We start from the raw sequence: 12,903 nt of genomic DNA, 5'->3' as shown, positions 1-12,903 counted from the left end.
CCTGTCACACACACACGCACACCTGTGCACAGTGTCACACACTCACCCTGTCACACACACACACGTAGACAGTTTCACACACTCACCCTGTCGCACACACACACACACACACACGTAGACAGTTTTACACACTCACCTGTGGACAGTTTCACACACTCAGCCCTGTGGACAGTGTCAAACAGTCACCCTGTCACACACACACTCACACCTGTGGACAGTTTCACACACTCACACCTGTGGACAGTGTCACACACTCACCCTGTCACACACACACTCACACCTGTGGACAGTGTCACACACTCACCCAGTCACTCACACCTGTGGACAGTTTCACACACTCACCCAGTCACTCACACACTCACACCTGTGGACAGTTTCACACACTCACCCAGTCACTCACACCTGTGGACAGTGTCACACACTCACCCAGTCACTCACACACTCACACCTGTGGACAGTTTCACACACTCACCCAGTCACTCACACACTCACACCTGTGGACAGTTTCACACACTCACCCAGTCACTCACACACTCACACCTGTGGACAGTCTCACACACTCACCCAGTCACTCACACCTATGGACAGTTTCACACACTCACCCAGTCACTCACACACTCACCCTGTCAATCACACACTCACACCTGTGGACAGTTTTACACACTCCCACCTGTGGACAGTGTCACACACTCACCCTGTCACACACACACTCACACCTGTGGACAGTGTCACACACTCACCCAGTCACTCACACACTCACACCTGTGGACAGTGTCACACACTCACCCAGTCACTCACACACTCACACCTGTGGACAGTTTCACACACTCACCCAGTCACTCACACACTCACACCTGTGGACAGTTTCACACACTCACCCAGTCACTCACACACTCACACCTGTGGACAGTCTCACACACTCACCCAGTCACTCACACCTATGGACAGTTTCACACACTCACCCAGTCACTCACACACTCACCCTGTCAATCACACACTCACACCTGTGGACAGTTTCACACACTCACCCAGTCACTCACACACTCACCCTGTCACACACACACTCACACCTGTGGACAGTGTCACACACTCACCCAGTCACTCACACACTCACACCTGTGGACAGTGTCACACACTCACCCAGTCACTCACACATTTATAATATTCATTCAGTCATTATGTGTAACCCCTTATCCAGTTCAGGGTTGCAGTGGGTATGGAGCCTACCCAGAATCATTGGGTGCAAGGCGGGTCACATGTAATTTATAATATAAAAAATTTATATCTATTAATATATAAGATAATTGTAGAATATGTTCCAGTGCCACAATGTGTAAGTCAAAAGGTTAAATATTCAGCAACATACAGACCACAGTTACCTGCCATAACCCCCTCCTTCTGATCCATTTAAACTCAGTCTTGCTTAGATTGTAAATGTTTCTGTTTTTAGTATTTAATGACTTATTTTACACAAACCGTATATGCTCCACTTCCACTGCACGTCCAAGATCAGTGTTCCTGAGTAGGGAACAATTGATTTCCAGTTCAAACCATCAGAGGGCAGTGCTTAGTAAAAGATCATTTTCAGAACATGTCAGACAGCTTGTTTTGCATGTGATCTGGACCAAAATATTACTGACTGAATTGTAAAGATTAGAAAACACACTTTCAGTGAACATTGTTGTGATGCACCAAGAGTATTATACAAACAGTAAATTTTCAAATATGTATCATATGTTAGAGTTATTGTAGTATATTGTATTGCATTATAGTTTACCTTTGTTATTTTTTAGGTTCATTCATTCACTGTCTGAAACCACTTATCCAGTTCAGAGTCAGGGTGGGTACCCAGAATCACTGGGCACAAGGCAGGAACACAACCTGGAGGGGGCACCAGTCCTCCACAAGGCAACACACACTCACACACTCGCACCTACGGACACTTTTGATTCGCCAATCCACCTACCAACGTGTGTTTTTGGACTTTGAGAGGAAACTGGAACACCTGGAGGAAACCCACTCAGACACAGGGAGAACACACCACACTCCTCACAGACAGTCACCCGGAGGAAACCCACGCAGACACAGGGAGAACACACCACACTCCTCACAGTCACCCGGAGGAAACCCACGCAGACACAGGGAGAATACACCACACTCCTCACAGTCACCCGGAGGAAACCCACGCAGACACAGGGAGAACACACCACACTCCTCACAGACAGTCACCCGGAGGAAACCCACGCAGACACAGGGAGAACACACCACACTCCTCACAGACAGTCACCCGGAGGAAACCCACGCAGACACAGAGAAAACACACCACACTCCTCACAGACCGTCACCCGGAGGAAACCCACACAGACACAGAGAGAACACACCACGCTCCTCACAGACAGTCACCCGGAGGAAACCCACGCAGACACAGGGAGAACACACCACGCTCCTCACAGACAGTCACCCGGAGGAAACCCACGCAGACACAGGGAGAACACACCACACTCCTCACAGACAGTCACCCGGAGGAAACCCACACAGACACAGGGAGAACACACCACACTCCTCACAGACAGTCACCCGGAGGAAACCCACGCAGACACAGGGAGAACACACCACACTCCTCACAGACAGTCACCCGGAGGAAACCCACACAGACACAGAGAGAACACACCACACTCCTCACAGACAGTCACCCGGAGGAACCCACGCAGACACAGAGAGAACACACCACACTCCTCACAGACAGTCACCCGGAGGAAACCCACGCAGACACAGGGAGAACACACCACACTCCTCACAGACAGTCACCCGGAGGAAACCCACGCGGACACAGGGCAAACACACCACACTCCTCACAGACAGTCACCTGGAGCAGCACTCGAACCCACAACCTCCAGGTCCCTGGAGCTTCAACCTGTTTTAATCATGGGTCACCTCATATAGTGGACCAGCTCTATGGAGCCTACACCCATTCCAACCATTGAGGTCATATCGACTATAAATGAATGGTTTCTATGTAACAGACAGTGAAATTTCCAAAACCTTTCCTGTCTTTCTTTGAGGGACATTGTTTATATTTTGTCAATAGTTTTCCCGTGCATTTGTCAGCAAAGTGGCAATCCTCAGATCATTTGTGTTCCTAAAGGGACTAGACCTTTCCTGGACACTGCTTTTGCAAAAAATCATGGCCACAGTCACCTGCTGATATCTCATATTTCATATCATATCGTTATTACATTGTTTCGCACGTCCAGCCCTAATGTGTTGAAGACTTATGTGAACACCATTCACAATGAAGCACATGTCAAAGCACATCACTTTTTTTTTCATACTGTCCCAGCATTTTCTGAACGGAGGTTGTATATAATCGCTTTCAGAATAGTTTGGTGGTTAAAAATAACTAATTGCTCCTTTAAATCATTTTCATTTGGTAATTTTGAGCCCGTACTGAAGCTGTGTTTTGAAAAGGCACCGTTATTTCACAGCAGTCTCTGTTTCACAGTATTATGAATACCTTTACTTGAGTGTGTGTTCGGGCTTCTCCACACACCTCTAATAACAGGTTTTCCGAAAGCACTGCAGTAATCAATGGCCTGTGTTTTGCTCAGAAAGCCCAAAATAACCACTTCAAGGTCTGTTAGGCCTCTGTAAAAATAGAGGGAGTTTAAGTTAAAGGAAAGTGAAAGTAGAAGATATCTTCAGATAGCGTTTCAAATGCTTCAGAGGCTACTTTAAGTTAATAGTGTTTTCCTCTTCTTGCTGCCTGCGTTCCCATAGGAAACTGAAGGTAACGCCCAGCACACAAACACAGCCTCTCTCTGTCATCATGTGAACCTCTACATTTTCCTGTCACTGAATATAAATCACACACAAACCATCACTCACACTTCTGCCAGCTCAGAGATAACTGTAAAAGCAGTGGCTACTGCCAAATGAGATCAAGCTACTGTTTAAGGGGTTAGAAAGTCATTTTTGTTTACGTCGATGTTTTAAAGTGAGTCTCTTGGTGACTCCTGCTTCTGTAGGAGACGGGGAAAGAGCTTCAGTAACAAATCTGTGATCTCTTCAACTATGTTTACACTATTAAGCATTGTATTAAAGGGTTTAAATATAAATGTTTCATTATTTTTATTATTACGTGTTTTTATACCTATACATGTCCTCCCTCTTTTTATAGTAAAGCCTGATTCCTACCAGCTTGCTTCGGTCACCAGGCTGCGAAAGAAGAAGTCTAGCACACATTACCTCAGAAAAACATAAAGCTCCACTGAAATTAAGGGAATATCTGCTCAACACGCTTGGAGGAGAACACTGCAAGACTGAAAGATCCTTGGGGGGGGGGGGGGGGGGGGGACTACTGACGTGCAGACTGACCAATTAAATGTTTACAGAGAAGGTTATCGACTAATAACGGTAGCTCTACAGTCAGACCGTCCAATCAGAAGACTTTAGGCTACTTCACCACGCCCCCTTCTCACTCAAGCAAACCAATCGGAGTAGGGGAGGGCGGGACTAGTTTGTGAACGAAACGCTTCTCGAAGTTCTATGTAAGCTCTAGAAAAACAACATCCCGGACGTTTGTGAAATTCCACCTGGACATTTTTTAAGTCTAAAAAAGAGGACATGTCCGGGTAAAAGAGGACGTCTGGTCACCTAATTTTGGTGTAAAGAAGTACAACCCACAGCAAGGAGTGTTTTGCGATGCAAATGTCTTATGACACTATCTGACACCGTCTTTGCTGTGGGTTTGTCACGCCTTCGTCCTGTCAGTCTGTTGTCCCCGCCATGTGCTTTATTTGCACATGGCTCTGTTTTGTTTATGTTCGAGTCTCCGCCTTCGTCCCGCCTCCTCGTCCGTGTCATCTGTTCACCCGTCCTCCTTGTTATCTGTCCAGGTGTGTCTCGTTTGTGTTGGTATTTAAGCTCTCTTGTCTCGTGTCCTGTTTGTCGTTCATTTCACATTCTCATTTTGTCACGCCTTCGTCCTGTCAGTTTGTTGTCCCCGCCATGTGCTTTATTTGCACATGGCTCCGTTTTGTTTATGTTCGAGTCTCCGCCTTTGTTCCGCCTCCTCGTCCGTGTCATGTGTTACCCGTCCTCGTTATCTGTCCAGGTGTGTCTCGTTTGTCTCTGTATTTAAGCCCTATTGTGTCACGTCCTGTTTGTCGTACATTTTGATTCACATTCTCATTTATCCTTTCTCATGTCAGTCATGTTATCTGTCTGTCTCCGTAGTTTCTCTCGTCGTCGTTTCGCTCCCCAGTCTAGTCTGTCTAAGTGTTAGTTTAGTTTCATTTCGTGTTGTGTTGTAACTACTGTTTCCTGTCATTGTTTTGTTATTTCTTTCATTATAATTAAAATACCGTGTTTTAGCAAATGCGTCCGCCTCCGTCAGTCCGCTCCGTGAATCCTGACAGAATGAACGACCCCCAGGACGCAGCTAACACAGCCGAAATATTGGACGAAATCCTTAAACAAGGGGAGAAATTACTGGCCAGAACGGTGGGTGATCAACCCGCTGTTTTACAGTCTGTTATGGGAGTTCCTGCCGAATTCGAAGGCGGTCCCAAGTGTGATGGATTTATTTTGCAGTGCAAACTTTATTTTCAGTTTTTAACCTGTCCTGCTCCTCCCGACCTGATCCAGGTCATGTTCCTTAAATCCCTCCTTAGAGGAGAAGCGTTGAAGTGGGCAGAGGAACTACTAAAAGAAAAAGCCTCAACCCTTACTGTTGACTCATTTTGTGGACTTCTAAAAAGACGATTCTCACAACCAGCTCCCGAGGACGTCTCTGCAGGAACCCCTGCTCCCGAGGACTACCCCCTCAGGTCCGGGGAAATTTTTGGGGGGGGGTTAAGGGCTGGTACTGTTGGCCTCGTCCCTCAAGACAAAGGAGATGAGGCTAACAGGGGCGCCTTCAGAAAGCCCCACAAGTGTGCGCCCACCAGACCTCCTAACCGTTCCACAGCTCCAGTCCTCGAGAGCGCGGCACCTCCAGCCGCGCCTATCTTCGTGAGCGCGGCGCCTCCAGCCGCGCCTGTCTTCGTGAACGCGGGGTCTCCTGCCGCGCCTGTCTTCGTGAGCGCGGCGCGCGCCTCTCCTGCCTCCGAGGACGACGTCGCTGCAGGTTCCCCTGCCTCCGAGGACGACGTCGCTGCAGGTTCCCCTGCCTCCGAGGACGACGTCGCTGCAGGTTCCCCTGCCTCCGAGGACGACGTCGCTGCAGGTTCCCCTGCCTCCGAGGACGACGTCGCTGCAGGTTCCCCTGCCTCCGAGGACGACGTCGCTGCAGGTTCCCCTGCCTCCGAGGACGACGTCGCTGCAGGTTCCCCTGCCTCCGAGGACGACGTCGCTGCAGGTTCCCCTGCCTCCGAGGACGACGTCGCTGCAGGTTCCCCTGCCTCCGAGGACGACGTCGCTGCAGGTTCCCCTGCCTCCGAGGACGACGTCGCTGCAGGTTCCCCTGCCTCCGAGGACGACGTCGCTGCAGGTTCCCCTGCCTCCGAGGACGACGTCGCTGCAGGTTCCCCTGCCTCCGAGGACGACGTCGCTGCAGGTTCCCCTGCCTCCGAGGACGACGTCGCTGCAGGTTCCCCTGCCTCCGAGGACGACGTCGCTGCAGGTTCCCCTGCCTCCGAGGACGACGTCGCTGCAGGTTCCCCTGCCTCCGAGGACGACGTCGCTGCAGGTTCCCCTGCCTCCGAGGAAGACGTCGCTGCAGGTTCCCCTGCCTCCGAGGACGACGTCGCTGCAGGTTCCCCTGCCTCCGAGGACGACGTCGCTGCAGGTTCCCCTGCCTCCGAGGACGACGTCGCTGCAGGTTCCCCTGCCTCCGTGGACGACGTCGCAGGTTCCCCTGCCTCCGTGGACGACGTCGCAGGTTCCCCTGCCTCCGTGGACGACGTCGCAGGTTCCCCTGCCTCCGTGGACGACGTCGCAGGGCTTCCTGTCCCCGTGATGGCGGCACCCGCCGCTCCTGTCCCCGTGACTATGGCGGCACCCGCCGCTCCTGTCCCCGTGACTATGGCGGCACCCGCCGCTCCTGTCCCCGTGACTATGGCGGCTCCCGCCGCTCCTGTCCCCGTGACTATGGCGGCTCCCGCCGCTCCTGTCCCCGTGACTATGGCGGCTCCCGCCGCTCCTGTCCCCGTGACTATGGCGGCTCCCGCCGCTCCTGTCCCCGTGACTATGGCGGCTCCCGCCGCTCCTGTCCCCGTGACTATGGCGGCTCCCGCCGCTCCTGTCCATGTCCGTAGGTCGGCCCGTAGGACTTCAGGGCCGATCCCCAGAACTGTGCCCAGGCTGGTTCCTCAGACTGCCCCACAGACATTAGCCAGTCCTGGGCACCCCCCTGTTATTTTGGTTCCATTGTCTGTCCCTGTCCTGGTTCCCGTCTCTGTCCTTGTCCCTGTACCCGTTTCTGCCTTTGTGTCTGTCCCGGTCCCTGTCACTGTGTTTGTGTCTGTCCCCCTGAATGTCTTGGTCCCTGTTCCCCTACCTAGTCCAGTCCAGTTTCCTGTGAGTCCTGTCCAGTTCCCTGTCAGCCCTGTCCAGTCTATGTTTCAACCCCCTGTCCAGTCTCAAGTCTCGTCTCCTCTCCAGTCCCCGTTTCAACCCTCGGTCCTGTCTCCATTCCAGTCCCCTGTCCTGTCTCCTGCCCATGTCCAGTCTTTGGTCCCCAAACATGTCCAGTCCCCTGTTAGTCCTGTCCAGGCCCCATTTCAACCCTATGTCCCGTCTCCTGTCCAGTCCTTGTTTCAACCCTCTGTCTCGTCTCCTGTCCAGTCCACTGTCCCCAAACATGTCAAGTCACGGTATCCATCCCGCGTTCAGTCACCTGTCCCGTCTCCTGTCCAGTCTCATGTCCAGTCCCCTGTTAGTCCTGTCCAGTCTCTGTTTCAGACCCCTGTCCAGTCTCATGTCCAGTCCCCTATTAGTCCTGTCCAGTCCCCGTTTCAACCCTCTGTCCTGTCTCATGTCCAGTCTCCGTATCCGTCTAGTGTCATGTCACCTGTCCTGTCTTCTGTCCAGTCACATACCCCTGTCCAGTCTAATGTTCCTATCCTGTCCAGTGTCTTGTCACCAGTCTCTGCTCCCGTCCAGTCCCAGCACCCGGTCCTGTCATCAGTCCCGTCTCCATTCCAGTCCCCTGTTCATGTCCAGTCTTCTGTCCCCAAATGTGTCCAGTCTCCGTATCCGTCCCACGTTCAGTCCCCTGTCTTGTCTCCAGTCCAGTCTCCCGTCAATTCCCATGTGTCCACTCCTGTCCTGTCCAGTCCGTTCTCGTCTCTTGTGGCCCCCCTTTGTCAGTCTCCTGTCATGTCCCATGTCCCGTCTAGTATATTCGGTCCTGTCGTGTCCCCAGCTCCTGTGTCTGTTCCCGTCCTGTCCTGAGTCCTGTCACCCGTTGGTTTGTTGTCCTGTCTTGTTTTCCGTGCCCTCTCCTGTGCCAGCTCCTGGGGGGTTTAGGAGTACGCGCCCAGGAGTTGCGCGTTCTTGGGGGGGGCATCTGTCACGCCTTCGTCCTGTCAGTTTGTTGTCCCCGCCATGTGCTTTATTTGCACATGGCTCCGTTTTGTTTATGTTCGAGTCTCCGCCTTTGTTCCGCCTCCTCGTCCGTGTCATGTGTTACCCGTCCTCGTTATCTGTCCAGGTGTGTCTCGTTTGTCTCTGTATTTAAGCCCTATTGTGTCACGTCCTGTTTGTCGTACATTTTGATTCACATTCTCATTTATCCTTTCTCATGTCAGTCATGTTATCTGTCTGTCTCCGTAGTTTCTCTCGTCGTCGTTTCGCTCCCCAGTCTAGTCTGTCTAAGTGTTAGTTTAGTTTCATTTCGTGTTGTGTTGTAACTACTGTTTCCTGTCATTGTTTTGTTATTTCTTTCATTATAATTAAAATACCGTGTTTTAGCAAATGCGTCCGCCTCCGTCAGTCCGCTCCGTGAATCCTGACACATTTATCCTTTCTCATGTCAGTCATGTTATCTGTCTGTCTCCGTAGTTTCTCTCGTCGTCGTTTCGCTCCCCAGTCTAGTCTGTCTAAGTGTTAGTTTAGTTTCATTTCGTGTTGTGTTGTAACTACTGTTTCCTGTCATTGTTTTGTTATTTCTTTCATTATAATTAAAATACCGTGTTTTAGCAAATGCGTCCGCCTCCGTCAGTCCGCTCCGTGAATCCTGACAGAATGAACGACCACAAGGACGCAGCTAGCGCGGATTACTACCTCAAGGGGTGTGCCGTTCGCCGGACTCCATTCCGCACAGGCCCCAAAGATCCTGTGGGGGAGGCTTTGAAAGCGGCCTCGGAATGGAGTCGCCGGCTCCAGCTCCTGCCTGGCGCTGTTCCGGATCCTATAGCGGTGGAGTCGACTCGGGAATCGAGTCGTTGCGCCAGCGGGAGTCGAAAGAGTCGGCGGAAGAACCGTGCTGGAGTTCCCCCCTCGACGGAGGATTACCCCCTCAGGTCCGGGGAAATTTTTGGGGGGGCGTTAAGGGTAGGGGCTGTTAGCCTCACCTCCGTACCTCTGAGGCCTGAGGCTAACAGGGGCGCACCTCGAGGTGATCTAATGGGTGCGCCTGTGAAACCCCCTAAACCCTTTACAGCTCCAGCGCGAGCCCGGCGAGCAGCACAAACCCCTGTCCTCGAGAGCGCGGCACGCGCCTCTCCTGTCCTCGAGAGCGCGGCGCGCGGCTCTCCTGTCTTCGTCAGCGCGACGCGGGCCTCTCCTGCCTCCTTGGACGTCGTCGCAGGTCCCCCTGCCTCCTTGGACGTCGTCGCAGGTCCCCCTGCCTCCTTGGACGTCGTCGCAGGTCCCCCTGCCTCCTTGGACGTCGTCGCAGGTCCCCCTGCCTCCTTGGACGTCGTCGCAGGTCCCCCTGCCTCCTTGGACGTCGTCGCAGGTTCCCCTGCCTCCGTGGACGACGTCGCAGGTTCCCCTGCCTCCGTGGACGACGTCGCAGGTTCCCCTGCCTCCGTGGACGACGTCGCAGGTTCCCCTGCCTCCGTGGACGACGTCGCAGGTTCCCCTGCCTCCGTGGACGACGTCGCAGGGCTTCCTGTCCCCGTGATGGCGGCACCCGCCGCTCCAGTCCCCGTGATGGCGGCACCCGCCGCTCCAGTCCCCGTGATGGCGGCACCCGCCGCTCCAGTCCCCGTGATGGCGGCACCCGCCGCTCCAGTCCCCGTGATGGCGGCACCCGCCGCTCCAGTCCCCGTGATGGCGGCACCCGCCGCTCCAGTGTCTGTGATGGCGGTACCCGCCGCTCCTGTCCCCGTGACTATGGCGGCTCCCGCCGCTCCTGTCCCCGTGACTATGGCGGCTCCCGCCGCTCCTGTCCCCGTGACTATGGCGGCTCCCGCCGCTCCTGTCCCCGTGACTATGGCGGCTCCCGCCGCTCCTGTCCCCGTGACTATGGCGGCTCCCGCCGCTCCTGTCCCCGTGACTATGGCGGCTCCCGCCGCTCCTGTCCCCGTGACTATGGCGGCTCCCGCCGCTCCTGTCCCCGTGACTATGGCGGCTCCCGTCGCTCCTGTCCCCGTGACTATGGCGGCTCCCGCCGCTCCTGTCCCCGTGACTATGGCGGCACCCGCCGCTCCAGTCCCCGTGATGGCGGCACCTGCCGCTCCAGTCCCCGTGATGGCGGCACCCGCCGCTCCAGTCCCCGTGATGGCGGCACCCGCCGCTCCAGTCCCCGTGATGGCGGCACCCGCCGCTCCAGTGTCTGTGATGGCGGTACCCGCCGCTCCTGTCCCCGTGACTATGGCGGCTCCCGCCGCTCCTGTCCCCGTGACTATGGCGGCTCCCGCCGCTCCTGTCCCCGTGACTATGGCGGCTCCCGCCGCTCCTGTCCCCGTGACTGTGGCTACGGCCTCTCCTGTCCCCGTGACTGTGGCTACGGCCTCTCCTGTCCCCGTGACTGTGGCTACGGCCTCTCCTGTCCCCGTGACTGTGGCTACGGCCTCTCCTGTCCCCGTGACTGTGGCTACGGCCTCTCCTGTACCCGTGACTGTGGCTACGGCCTCTCCTGTACCCGTGACTGTGGCTACGGCCTCTCCTGTACCCGTGACTGTGGCTACGGCCTCTCCTGTACCCGTGACTGTGGCTACGGCCTCTCCTGTACCCGTGACTGTGGCTACGGCCGCTCCTGTCCCCGTGACTGTGGCTACGGCCTCCCCTGTCCATGTCCGTAGGTCGGCCCGAAGGACTTCAGGGCCGATCCCCAGAACTGTGCCCAGGCTGGTTCCTCAGACTGCCACACAGACATTAGCCAGTCCTGGGCACCCCCCTGTTATTTTGGTTCCCTTGTCTGTCCCTGTCCTGGTTCCCGTCTCTGTCCTTGTCCCTGTATCCGTGTCTGCCTTTGTGTCTGTCCCGGTCCCTGTCACGGTGTTTGTGTCTGTCCCCCTGAATGTCTTGGTCCCTGTTCCCCTACCTAGTCCAGTCCAGTTTCCTGTTAGTCCTGTTCAGGCCCCATTTCAACCCTATGTCCCGTCTCCTGTCCAGTCCTTGTTTCAACCCCCTGTCCAGTCTCAAGTCTCGTCTCCTCTCCAGTCACCGTTTCAACCATCGGTCCTGTCTCAAGTCCCGTCTCCTGTCAAGTCCCCTGTTAGTCCTGTTCAGTCCTCGTTTCAACCCTCTGTTCAGTCTCAAGTCCCGTCTCCTGTTCAGTCCCCGTTCCAACCCTCTGTCCTGTCTCATGTCCAGTCCCCAGTTGGTCATGTCCAGTCTCCGTATCAGTCTAGTGTCATGTCACCTGTCCTGTCTTCTGTCCAGTCTAATGTTCCTATCCTGTCCCCTGTCTCGTCACCAGTCTCTGCTCCCGTCCATTCCCAGCACCCAGTCCTGTCATCAGTCCCGTCTCCATTCCAGTCCCCTGTTCTGTCACCTGTCCATGTCCAGTCTTCTGTCCCCAAACGTGTCCAGTCTCCGTATCAGTCCCACGTTCAGTCCCCTGTCTTGTCTCCAGTCCAGTCTCCCGTCATTTCCCATGTGTCCACTCCTGTCCTGTCCAGTCCGTTCTCGTCTCTTGTGGCTCCCCTTTGTCAGTCTCCTGTCATGTCCCATGTCCCGTCTCGTATATTCGGTCCTGTCGTGTCCCCAGCTCCTGTGTCGGTTCCCGTCCTGTCCTGAGTCCTGTCACCTGTTGGTTTGTTGTCCTGTCATGTTTTTCGTGCCCTCTCCTGCGCCAGCTCCTGGGGGGTTTAGGAGTACGCGCCCGGGAGTTGCGCGTTCTTGGGGGGGGCATCTGTCACGCCTTCGTCCTGTCAGTCTGTTGTCCCCGCCATGTGCTTTATTTGCACATGGCTCTGTTTTGTTTATGTTCGAGTCTCCGCCTTCGTCCCGCCTCCTCGTCCGTGTCATCTGTTCACCCGTCCTCCTTGTTATCTGTCCAGGTGTGTCTCGTTTGTGTTGGTATTTAAGCTCTCTTGTCTCGTGTCCTGTTTGTCGTTCATTTCACATTCTCATTTATCCTTTCTCATGTCAGTCATGTTATCTGTCTGTCTCCGTAGTTTCTCTCGTCGTCGTTTCGCTCCCCAGTCTAGTCTGTCTAAGTGTTAGTTTAGTTTCATTTCGTGTTGTGTTGTAACTACTGTTTCCTGTCATTGTTTTGTTATTTCTTTCATTATAATTAAAATACCGTGTTTTAGCAAATGCGTCCGCCTCCGTCAGTCCGCTCCGTGAATCCTGACAGGGTTAGTGCTGGGGGGCACACTGAATTTTACAAAGGAGCCAAACATCGCCATATTCATTAAAGATATTTTTAGAAGATGATTTAGAATTTGTTCCATGTTTTCTTCATAGGTCTATGTGCGAAGGAATTGTTTGTAAAACATTAGTGTACACAGATTTGATCTCAACAGCATCTTAACTAAGAGTTCATGTCTAAGTAACGTTTTATAA

Source organism: Hoplias malabaricus, chromosome 7 (genome assembly GCF_029633855.1).
Source record: "Hoplias malabaricus isolate fHopMal1 chromosome 7, fHopMal1.hap1, whole genome shotgun sequence".
In the NCBI taxonomy this organism is placed as follows: domain Eukaryota; kingdom Metazoa; phylum Chordata; class Actinopteri; order Characiformes; family Erythrinidae; genus Hoplias; species Hoplias malabaricus.
Note: the sequence above shows the minus strand (reverse complement) of the source record.